The sequence below is a fragment of the Nelumbo nucifera genome, chromosome 1, assembly GCF_055504915.1.
Source record: "Nelumbo nucifera cultivar China Antique chromosome 1, China Antique-T2T, whole genome shotgun sequence".
Taxonomy (NCBI): Eukaryota; Viridiplantae; Streptophyta; class Magnoliopsida; order Proteales; family Nelumbonaceae; genus Nelumbo; species Nelumbo nucifera.
Window position 1 is genome coordinate 190,826,978 of NC_142649.1, and position 12,758 is coordinate 190,839,735.

A 12,758-nucleotide genomic window follows, 5' to 3' on the forward strand; every position below is an offset into this window, starting at 1 on the left:
TTTCATTTGCAGTTTTGCACTCTTATGCATTTGTATTAGTACAAATAAAATTGCACTGCAACCAAACGAAAGGAAAAGTGGTTTTAGATTAACCCACATCAGAAATGTAAGACTGTTACAAAGTCATCATCTGTTGAAAAAAAGTGATGTTTTAAGTTGTTTGAAGGGGTTAGAAAAGCCAGTGGCAGTAGCAGAGCAAACGATTAGAATTGTCATTCAAACGTTTGAAGTTACTAGTAAACATGTACATGTATTTGCAGGTAACAATATCTCCAAGATAAAATTATTTACCATTCATGAATAGTTTTGAACAGTTACAAATGGACAATTTTTGAACAGTTATAAGTGGGCAGCTTTTTGAGTGAGTAAAGGATATATATACCCTTTCTTATATCCGGTATATATTGCTTAAATAAGGGGCAAAATTGTTTAATAAAAAGTCCAGAAAATGGAACTATTCACTCTTTTATTAGTAGTATAGATAAATTATAGCAAAACATACAGCAAAAAACAGCACTCCCCAATCCCCATTACCCGATAAAGGGAAAACAACAAGAATTAATCTGTTGATTGTGAAGAAGGTTACATGTAAATCGGGGTGAGATGAGATCAATTTACAGGAAATCAGCCCACGCAAAGACACAAAACACCAAAAGTTTAAGGAAATCCAAATGGGTGATGTCGAAGCCAGTCCCACGGCAGTCTGCAGCAAGTCCAGAAGAAGAGTCCAGCGGGTAGATGACAAGAGTGGGACTGAAATTGAGTAACATACAGACTTATCGTGTGTCGTCGTCCACTCCAGGTTGTTTGATTGGTTCTGTTTGTGCTTGGTATACGTTCGGACTCGAATTTTATTCTATTGCACTTAAATCCTGACTGATTTAATCCGAATCATACAACTAACCACTGCCCTACCAGCAGTATATGAAACATGTTGAGTTGGGTTGTATGTTCCCAACTTTTCAACAGACGTTGGTGCGTGAACATTTCTTGTCGTTCTCTTGATCTGCAACTCTGTCCTTTCTCTTCTTCCCTTTTAGCTTTTGTTTCTTTCCTTTTCTTTCTCCCCTCAACATTTGATTTCATGCACAAAGGCACCAACCTCCATTTCACCCAACGTAGCTAAGACAGAGAGAGAGAGAGAGAGAGGGGTTTACGGTTTACCTACACTACACTGACCAAGTTCTTGTTTGTTTGAAAGTTCGTGGCCATTTGAAAGACAAACAAAACATCCTTTAGGCAAAGCAGAGCTGGATGGAGGTGTTTAGGTACCTACATATAATCCATCACATGTTGATTCTATCCAACCACTGAACAAATCCATCCTTGATGCGATTTCCGAGGCAGGATCACGTGACAAGGAATCTGGTTTCATCATTCAAGTTTTGGTAATTTGCATTGTTAATATGATGCCTAATAGGCCATCCTAAATTAAAACATATAGAACAACTCTCACTGTAATCTTAGGCAGCTATATTATACATGTATACATTCTACTATACTAGGGTTTCCTTTATTAGATCCGTGAATTAATGATGACAGAAGATTGAAATCAGGACCAATGTTTTGAAATCTGGTCTGGGACCATTGAGAATCCAAAATCTTTAATGCTGCATTTGGTTTGTGCGCAGATTTTGATGGGATGTATGAGATGAGAAAGGAAAAATGGGTGTTGAATTTTTGCGTTCTATTATTTGGTTGTAATAGGGAAAATAGTGGGAAAATCAACCTAAAAACAATAATTAATTAATTAGGTAATTAATAACAATTTTATTCTTTTATATTTTACTATTAATTAATTATTAATCATTAGTTAACTTTATAATTAATTAATATTTATAATTCGTTAATTACTTATTAATTAATAATTAATACTTTAAATAATATTTTTAAATATTTACTATGAATTAATTAATACTTTTATTGTTTTAATATTAATTACTAATAAATTATTAAATTATCTTTTATTGAGTAATTATTTTATTAAATTTATTTTAATAAATTAATTAATAATAAAATGCTTTTAATTAACTAATAATATTTGATGATTTAGTATATTATTATTGATCTGATATTAATTAGTTAATTAGTTAATTTGATGATTTAATTTTATTATTAATACTTGTGACTTAATTAATAATTTTATATTTTATTCTAAACAATTAATTGATTATTGATTAAGTTATTTTATTAATATGTTATAAAAAATCAATAACTTATTTATCGGTCATGGGTCTAATATTAACTCTTAGAAATACTACAAGGTGTTTTTTTTAAACAAATTCTCCCCACATTCCCACTTGTTTTCCACCAAAATGGTGGGATTCCACATCCCACGAATTGAGATATATAATTCTACATCTTTTCCATCCCATCCCATCTCATGACATCCCACAAACCAAACATGGGAAGAGGAGGATATTCCAAATTATTCCATATTTTCCCTTCCAATTCCACAAATGAAATTGAATGAGATAAATTGAGAGAAAGAAAAACAGTGGAAGAAAAAGTTCGACAGATTATCTTGGCAATAGATCAACAGTCTAAAGCTTCAACTTACATGGCCAACCTTTGACTATGATAAGGCAAAATGGCCCCACTTCCGGTGTGTTTAGTGTCATTGCTATGAATGTTTTGAATTGATCAATACAAATTGGTAAGAGAAATGAATTGCACATCACATGAGTCACTTCAGTTAGAATATTGATACCATTGTTGTTTCTACCTAAAACATCAATTTGACATTTATAAAAACATCCTCCCACATGAAGTATGCCTGCCAATTTGTATTGATCAACCTAAAATATCAGTTCACTGGATTCCATAAGAATTCCGAATTTAGGCGTGTTTGAGCTAAAATAATACTAGGATGGATGACCTCTTAGGAAGTTCTCGTATTAAACCACAACTTTAATGCTTATCAAAATAAAAAAAAATAATAATAAAAAGAAACCTAGTAGTATCAAATGCAACTCTTGTCTTGTAGTCGTCTTAAATTTATCATCATGATTCACTGGTTAATGACCACCCCATACTGAGCAGGAAACAACTATCCTCGTTGTGGTAAATTTAGTTTGGATTTATTCTATTTAATTTAGAAACCAAATCATCTTGGTTTGTAATTAATAACCCGTTTAATCTAAAAGAATGGGACCCACACTCATCATGTAATGTGTTGAAAGGTTCATATAATGCATTGAGATCCCTTGTACCGAACGGTTCAACTGGGCAATACTTGGCTCCTACTATGTGGGACAGTGGGAAGCCATGCATCCTACTACCTGATTTTTAGATCTAAACTCTAAAATCTAGACTTTGAACTTTTAAACTCTAACCCTTAAATCTTAAATCCAAAAATCCTAAAATCTAAACTCTAAACCCTAAAGCCTAAATTCCTAAAGTGTAATTTTAAATCTTAAGCCCTAGAATCTAAACCCCTAAACTCTAAATCTTTACATCCTAAAACCCTAAATCTTTAAAATCCTAACCTTATACCCTAAAATCAATGTGTAAAATAGTTATGCATGGTAGGATGCATATCCTCCAATGTAGTAGGAGCCAACCCCAAGTATTTCCCGATTCAACCATAACCACCAAGTGCCTTCTAGAGTTCTGGAATTTAAGACACTTCTTTTGGCTGGTCGTCTTGCACATTAGACTGAGTTTGGAAGGAGTACAAATGAAAATATGTAGAGTGCAAAATTATTATGTATGTATTTACACTGTACATATTTGCATTTGCGCTGCTTCCAAAGTGAGCCTTAGGATTTGAGTGGAGTAAAGGAACACTGGATCTGCACTAAATATCTTCTAATTCTCTACAGTTTTAAAGTATTGATCTAACCCAAATACTAGACCAACACACTCGAGTCTGGTGCTCTGGTCTACAGTCTACACATGTAAAGCGGAACATCTCTCCTATGAGCGTAGCTGAGTTTATAATTTGAACCTCTTGAGATTATCATTTCAATTTATCCACCATGTTATTATAATTACCGTTGAAGCTTTTGACATAACTAACAGTAACGGGGCGTCTGCCACCAATACCTCAGGTTATGTTTGGTTTTATAGAAAATAAGAGAAAAGTAGAAAATCGAAGAAAAGCAATTTTGTACCATGCAACATGAAATGTCGTCACTATTGTTTTCCTTTAACATGGTTTTGAATAGCCTCATAGTCATAAATCAACTGATACGAGGCATGTGCCTCAATTTGCAAGAGGTTTATTTTCTAATTCTCAAAAACCTTAAGTGTGGAGTAGAAAATAAATTTTAAGTGGAGGATGTGAGCTTGTAATAAACAAAATAAACGCCCTGCAAAATAGAGAAAAAAAATGATTAAATAACATAGAGAAAAGAACAGTTTGGGCCAATTTTGTAATATTTTATTTTAAAACATATTATGATAATATAAAATGTAATCAAAATTTATATACATTACATATTAAATGCTCCATTTTTATAGAAGTCTATCATTTCTTGTGAAATGTAGTAAATATAGATGATGATTGCGTAAGTGCAATTCATTGTAACCATTTGGAACACAAAGGCATTGTTTCCTTGCTGTGGATATTTCAACTGGATACAAATTTTGTACCTGGTTCAATTTTTCATCTGTTTGTTTGGTTGTGATTATAATTTGTACTCCTATCTGATGCAAAATTTGTTTTTTTTTTTTTGTCTCATTTACAACCACTGGGAGCCCAAATTTTGCTTCCCAAAAATTAATGTAAAATTTGCACCACCTTTTTACCTATATTCTCTGTCAAATAAAGTGGGGCATATCTTCTTGCTTACTACCTCGCTCCAAACAAATAACCCTCTTCCTACATCCATTCTCTTTCATATAAAATGGGGACCACATATTTATCACTAACAAATAAGACAAAGTCAAATATGAAGGAAGAGTAAAAAACCAGAATTTACACTCATCCTATTTAAACTTTCATGCATTTACATCGAAACAAATGAAATTCAGACGGCAAATAATTGAGCTCAAACTGCACACTGAGTCCATCAATCTACTGTAACCAAAATCCAAATATCTAAACAGGGATACCTCTGAACCCTATACCAATGGCCAAAAAAGGATAAAATAAAACCCAACATATCTGCCATGCTTTGGGATTAGTCTTTTGTGTCTTATGGTGTACATATAAAACCAATCTCACAACTAAAAATGACTAGTAGTGAGTGGTCTTCTGAGTCAAAAAATAAGTCGGAGAACTAATGACTTTAGGATACAATGATTTTACTTATAATATATATTACCGTAAGTTGCTGAAGGGAAACTGTAATTCTAATTTTTAGAATTTCTCCTTTATCTTTTACAAATTGAGATAACAAGAATAAGGTATACCAAGAGAAGCAGTCTCTGTCTACATATGCTTAGTTACCTTATAACTAAATGTATCAATCTCAGCTTAAAATCTTTTTAAATTTGATTTATCCAAAAGGAAGTCAATTATATCTAAAGTTCAGTTACTCACTGCAGGTCCTCTGTAATTACTTTCTTTCCCTTTTTAAAAGTCTTGGTGGCAGTCTCTATCTGCTTAATCTGTTAATCAAACTTGGAGGGCTTTGCAAGTGAAGCTTTTAGCCAATCTTTGTGAAACCACTCAAATGCTTTCAGCCATGTTAATAGTCTGAAATGAAGGCACTGTAATGCAGTTACTGTTGCCTATCATGAATCAGCTCAAAGGTCTTCTCTCCTCCACTTGTTAGCCACCACAAAGATAGAGAGAAGAAAGCATAAAGTTGATCCGAAGAACTCTCTAATCTCAGAAATGCCCTATGTACCTAACCAAAACCATCCGTTCCCTTTATTTTATTTGTCTAAATTCTAACAGATTAGTAGATTGTCCTGAACTTGAAGGTTTTCCTTTACCCGCCTTAAAGGGCAGTGCACTCACATGAAAGGAGAGGCTAGTAAGACAAGGCATAATGGTCCTATTTTGCCTTGTGGTGTATACCCTTTGGACCTTGCCTCAAAACTAACATGTCTGATCATGGTGTGGTAAGACATAAGGATGCCATGGGCAATGCCTATGTAAAACTATAAGGGTGAAGTTGAATTGAAAAGTCAATGGAATTTATAGATCAGGGTACATGTTCGGAAAGGAGTCAACAAGGCAGCTGTATGATCAATTAAAAGTTAAAATTAACAACATTACATTAAAATTTAGGCTGTGTTTGGTTTCATGGAAAAGGTAGGGAAAGGAAGGGAAACCTGTACAAATCTTGTGTAGGTTTTCCTACCTTTTCTTTCAAGCGAAACACAGCCTTAACTGACTGTTTTATTGGTCTTTTGTTGTGTGTAATGTTTGGATTCTTTTAGCCTCAAAACACATTCAGGTCTGGGCCAAACCCCTCCAGTCCAATTGCCTTGTCTCTCCACCTAGTCTTTTAAAGCCTTGCATGTTAGATCATTAACTTCATCCTTCAAAATATAATCTGTTATTGGTTATCAATAAAATACTCTCAGGTTTTCAAGAAGATAAACACATTCCATTGTTTCTAAACAACCTAAGATATCAATTTCAAGTGGGGTTCAACTATGACACGGTAAAAACTTGTAACCAATCAACCAGTATAACAAAAGTGGTAACCAATCAGGTGGTTCTTTATCAAATTCATGGGGGAGTTTTGATTGGAAAAAAAGTGCAGAAAATAAGGAAAAAATCCATGAGTTTTTATTATCTTGATGCAGTTGGTATTCCATTGGACTTGGACTTAGATTGTCAGACCCAAGGTTGATTGAAAAATCACAACTCTAAGCAACCGCATGGTGCTCTTGATGCTCAGGAAAACCATTTAGTAGGCCACCATTTTGGTCTAATAGCTTCAAATTTCATGTCATCCTGCCCTTTGTTACTCAAGGTACCTGTTCCTTTAAAGGCTTCCTCTAGCCTCAACGGACCCATCCCATGACATCACAAGTGCTGTTGTCACAATCCCAGGCTTCTTGTTGGATGCACTCTCAATGACCTTTGCTCCTGGTCTAGTGGCCTACTCATAAAATGGATGTACCTTTAGGAGTCTTGGTCAAGCCCTTTGCAACCCCCTTCTCCAACCTTCCTTATCAGACTTGACCAATGGTGCTGCAAAAAACAAACTAGATCTCAAAATCCTACTTCTTGGTTATCAGATATAACAAACACAAGAAGCACTAATACAATAGCAACTTACGTATTGTATTTGATGGAAAGATCCCCCTAAAACCAAGCCATTCAATCTGGGATCCTTGAACCACTGCCACACATGATCATTTGCCTTTGAAGCTGAGATGCCCGATCAACACAGCACCCCGGCAGCCAAGAGCTGCAGCATCTGGTTCTTCTGTGGATGAGTTGGAAATGCCTCTACCAAAGTGCTGCTAGGAAGAGAATTCTTAGGCAGCATTCACAATCTCAACCGGTATCTGTAGTATCAAATACAGACATGATAAAGGCACAATTCTCAGTTGCACAATAAATCTGATAATAGATTATTTGAAAGAAACAACATGCACTGTTGTTCTTATGTTAATACAACAACTCTGTAGGTTTCCTCGGTACTTTAGCAAAATGAGAAAAGTACTGGAAATGTGTCTAAATCGTACCAAACCAAACACATTGGCAGTACACTGCCTATGATTGTAGCCAAGCATTACATATGGTTAGCTTTTAATGTCTTGGAGGTTTAAGTTATTAGCTTGTTATATGTTTGATGTTTCAACTTTCAATAAAGTATTGCAGAACATCTGCTGAGGCATAAATGGTTTTCCTACACTAATGTCATACTTGTACTTCTATTAGTTAATAATTAGCTTCTTATTGAAGATTCGGGAAATAAAACAGTGTAACATAACATAATCTAAGGCATAGAATAGTTTTCCTGCAGTACTAACACAATGCTATTTTTATTAATTAATAAGCTTCTCACTTGAAGATTTTTGGCAAGTGATCCCACAATATTGAAAAAGGTCAATACACAATACTGGTCCCAGCTATCCAAAGTATTGGGAGGGGTCGACTGAAACCTTCTTCCTCATGCTTGTCAGTCCAGGTGTTTTCTATATTGCACCAAGCAACTGCTGTTCATACAAAAATACTACTGTTACTAGGGAAAACATGGTACAAGACTTTAGAGTCCATTTGGTTTACAGGAATAAGGGTCTGGAATTGGAATCGGAATGGGCTATTTTGATTCCAACTGTTTGGTTGGGCGGAATCAGAATCCCATTCCCATTCCTACTGGAATGCCATTCTCCCATTTGAGGGAATGGCCATTCCCTGCCCCTCCTTTGGGAATGGAATCTCACTCCTGCTGATTTTAATTCCCATTCCTATTCTTGTCTGAACCAAACAGATTATGAGAATGGACTATTCCAACTCCGGTTCCGATTCTAACTACAAACCAAACGGACCCTAAGGGTGCAAATTGAGTACCCGATTTGAAGAACTTACACAGCAATGGTCAGGCCCATTCATAACATGGCAAATGCTCAACCCAAGTCGCAGCACTATATAAAACAGGACAAGAGGCCAACTAGTCCATGTGACTTATCCACAGAGGGACCAGTATCAAATAAAAACCATCCAGCAATAATATACATAGAAATCCACAACAGTAGTGCTTTCTTTCCATTGCATAAATCCATAACAATAGTTAGATGGAAGTATATCCAATACCTAATATTGTAAATAAGATAAAACACTCTAGGGAGTATCTTGTTGCTGTTGTCCTATGAATCGGCACAGATTAGTCAAGACTTAATGTAAACACACTCAATGATGATTAGCTCATATAATGATTGATCTTTGTAGGATTATATATTCACAAATCAAAGTTCTCTCTTTAGATATGACATTAAATTCAAATTTTGGTTCTGGTAATTAGGATTGTACCTGGAATTGAAATAATTAGCACTTGGTAAGTGTACCTTTTATGCCCTGGATATCTTAGTTAAGATTTCTAAATATGGATTGCAATTGGACACTGGCATGGGAAATGAAGGTAAGACTGCTCATTTCATTATTTGGATTTAGTGTCTTAATCTATTTATTCTTTTCTAATACTTGTAAATGGAATGAAACTTGTAGAATTTTACTCCCTCCGTCCCACCACAATCATTATGTTTGGGGTTTCCCCTGTACAACAATGTTGGTAAACATAAAGGTAGAAGATTTTTGTAATTTTCCCTTCCCATTTTTTTCTTTATCCTTGCACTAGTTCACTGGGAGGGTAATTTTCGAAAACAGATTTAAAATGGCCCCCAACTGTTTCCATTCCATCTTTTAAATAATCTAAAAAGAGCATGCGAAGGCATATCCTTGTTACATTCTCAATGTTTGTTGCTCTAACAAGAATAAGGGAAAAAGAAAAGCATAAAATAAAATCATGTCCTTTGGAGTATAAATTAACGGGCAGCAAGAAACGATGGCCCCAGAAACAAGATGGCAATAGACACTAATATGGGGTATAAAGAAAAGGGGCAGAGATCGATTGCGGTACCATCAAAAGTAGAAATTACTTCTTGAAGCATTCCAGAAGCTCATCCACTACAGTAGCAATGTAGCATCAATCTGCCAACCGATCGAATTCCTCATCAGGGGCTGAACCGGGAACCGAGGCAGTCCTGTCGAGCTTATCACCGGACCGGGGAGGGTGATTAAGTCATAAAGGAATCTCTTGTAGCATAAAATGGCAGGACAGAGACGGTAGAAAGATTGGGTGTAATCAAAGGGGACATTGTCTCCGGTACTGGTTCACTGAACCGCCGGACGTCGTTGGTCAAGAGGTCCTGTAGAAATTTAATCGTGCCAAGACCACGAAATCTAATGACAGATTGATTCCTGAGAAGAGAAGCCATTGGACCAGCATCTTTTCGGCGGACTGCTTGTTACTGAGAGAAGAGCTTCGAAGGGGAGTAATGGATGTTTCTGCAACCGTTAACAAAGACTCTGCAACGATGCATTCTTCTTCGCTTCTTGTAAACTCGGCCGAACTTCACGCCGTTTAGTTGCAAGATTTGCAGATTGTAGGTATTCTGTGATTTTGTAGGCGTTGTGGGTAACTGGGTTTGGTCCGTTTTTAGAAGGACTCGACTGTAACGTAAGCTAAGCCATGAAAGATTTAATAATTTTATGGGAAAATTTCCGATCAGTATTTTGGCTCAAGTGATAATTTGTTCCCCAAATTTTAAAATGCCAAACAATTCAGTATTCGAACTTTCAAAATTTGATAATTCAGTAAGTGACATTTGAAAATATCAAACATGTCCTTCGAATGCCATCTAATTCTCTTTATCTACCATCTAAACATTGACAAAAAATTGAATAGTCCCAAATTTAGGATTGTTCATTTTATTGACAATGTTTGGATGGTTGATAAAGAGAATTAGATGGCATTGGGAATTTTTGACTTTTTAAATGTCACTTAACAACTGATTAACGGACTGGTTAATGGTAGGTATTGGATTGTTAGATTTTGAAAGTTTAGGTACTAGATTGTCACATTTTGAAAGTTTGGGTACTGAATTGTCGCATTTTAATGTTCAGGGACCAAATTGTCACTTGAGCCAAAGTACATGGTACTAATAAAGAATTTCCCTAATTTTATTTACTATTAATTAATATTAAATTAATAATCAAAATTTGTTGTTAATTAACTAAAAGTATTCAAAGTTATTGTTAATATCTAAAATTTTAATAATTGTATTTTCATTTAATGTTGATTTATAGAAAATAATTATTGTTAATTTAATGTGAACAATATTTTTTAATAAATTTAATTTTATTAATAATTTATAGTAATTTTAATAATTGTTATTATTGTTATTATTTTTAAATACAATTTTGATTAACTTTAAATAAATAAAAATAATTACAAAACTAACATTTTTATTAATTTCACAAATAATTAACAATTATATAGGAATGACAACGGGGTGGGTTCAGGGTAGGGCACCCTATCCTTGTTCCAGCTCCATAGTCAATGCACTCTACCCCATCCCTGCCCCGTCCCCAATGTCAAGTGGGTTCAAGGCAAGGCAATCACTCCTCAATGTCGGGCGAGTTCAAGGGCAAGGCACCCCACTCCTCATCAAGGATGGGGAATCCTCGAATTTCTCTGCCTTGTCCCTAGTATTGGGCAGGTTCAAGTAGAGGAGCAAATTGGGTCGTGCTGGGCCGAGCCTTGGGCCAGGCTAGGCCGTAGACCGGGCCAAACTATGAGAGGTTCATTTTTAGAAAAATTGAAAAAGATGTTTAAATTTTTATTCCATATGATTTTTTATGTATACAATTATTTGTATATACAATTAGACCTATTCATGGGCTAGGTAGCTCGACGGCTCGGCCCGTCCTGACCTGTTATTTTTCAGGCTTGGACAAAATTTTAGGCTTGTGGGCTCGAGCTCAGGCTTTCTCAAATATGCCTAGTCCGATACTATTACAAATAACACATATATATGCTTCCTAAATTATTAATAAATATCAATTTACTATTAGAAAATATAAATTAGTTTATTAATTTATTAAATTATTACTAAATTAATAGAAAATATAAATTAGGCTTCGGGCTCGGGCTCGAACTTCGGGCTTTATATAAGGGCTAGGCTCGGGCTCGGTCTTGCACATTTTCTATTGATAAAGAGACTCGTGTTAATTATAAAACTATGATTTTTGGATTCCAAAAGTTTGATACCCAATTAGACTTTGGATATGATCATCCATGAAATTGTGTGGGCATGGTGCATATCTCAGCTAGACCTAACTCAAAAGAAAATAGTTGCTTGATCTTGCAAATTTATAGATCTAATTGGGTTAGGCTAAGTTATAAATGATTTGTTACTTTTTATTATTAATTATTAAAATATTGTAATTATTAAATTACTATATTTATTTAAAATACGGTAACTTTGTTAATTATATTACTATTAATAATTAAAATACATTATTTTTTCCATTATTATTCAGTATTTTTTTGCTATAAAATACAATTTATTTAATTATTTTTAGTATTTAATTAAGCTTTAGGTTTTTCAAGATTTTCGGATTTTTAATTAACTTTTGGGGGTTTTCATTATTATTCAATAATTTTTGCATATGAGTATTTTTCAATAATTTTCAGTATTTTCATTATTTATTTGTGCATATTAGTCACTACAAAATTAATTTGCATTTGCTTTCAGTAAATTTCATAGTTAATAAATAACTAAATAAATAGTTAGTCACTAAAAAATTAATTAGATGCCATTGTTAGTCACTACAAAATTAATTAAATAACTAAATAAATACCATAGTTAATAAAAAATACAGCTAATTTTCAATAATTTCTGGGTTGAATATATTTTTAATAATTTTTAGTACTTTTTAGTAATAAAGTACTACTAATTATACTTTTTATTTATTTCCAATAAATACCCTTATTAATATAAAATATTGTTAAATTTCTATATTTTTTTAATTATTTTTAGTATTTTAAATATGTGTAGAGTTTTTAGAATTTTTTGGATACTTTATTTGAAGTATTTTTGTGTCTCACATATAAATTTAATAAAATAAATCTATATCTAATATTTTAAAAAATGTAAAACTTGTGTTCAAAACCAACATGAAAAATAATTAAATAAAGCCCCCTTTTCTCTAAGTGGCAAGTAAGTAGTTCAACCATTGGTGTCAAATGGGTCAACCAATGTTCTCATGGTTAAAGAATAAAAATTTAAAAATAAAAATACTATAAATATTATAAAAAATGTGAAAAAAATTAGCCACA

General features: G+C 33.8%; 1 long non-coding RNA gene across 1 annotated transcript; it reads right to left on the reverse strand.

Moving 5' to 3' along the window:
* Positions 1-4,984: 4,984 nt before the first annotated feature.
* On the reverse strand, positions 4,985-10,138 carry LOC104596243 (uncharacterized). The gene is made up of 3 exons (XR_735019.3): positions 9,495-10,138; positions 7,188-7,419; positions 4,985-7,099 (listed from the first exon to the last, which is right to left on the reverse strand). It is a non-coding gene; the product is annotated as an uncharacterized LOC104596243 (long non-coding RNA).
* Between the last annotated feature and the right edge of the window lie 2,620 nt (positions 10,139-12,758).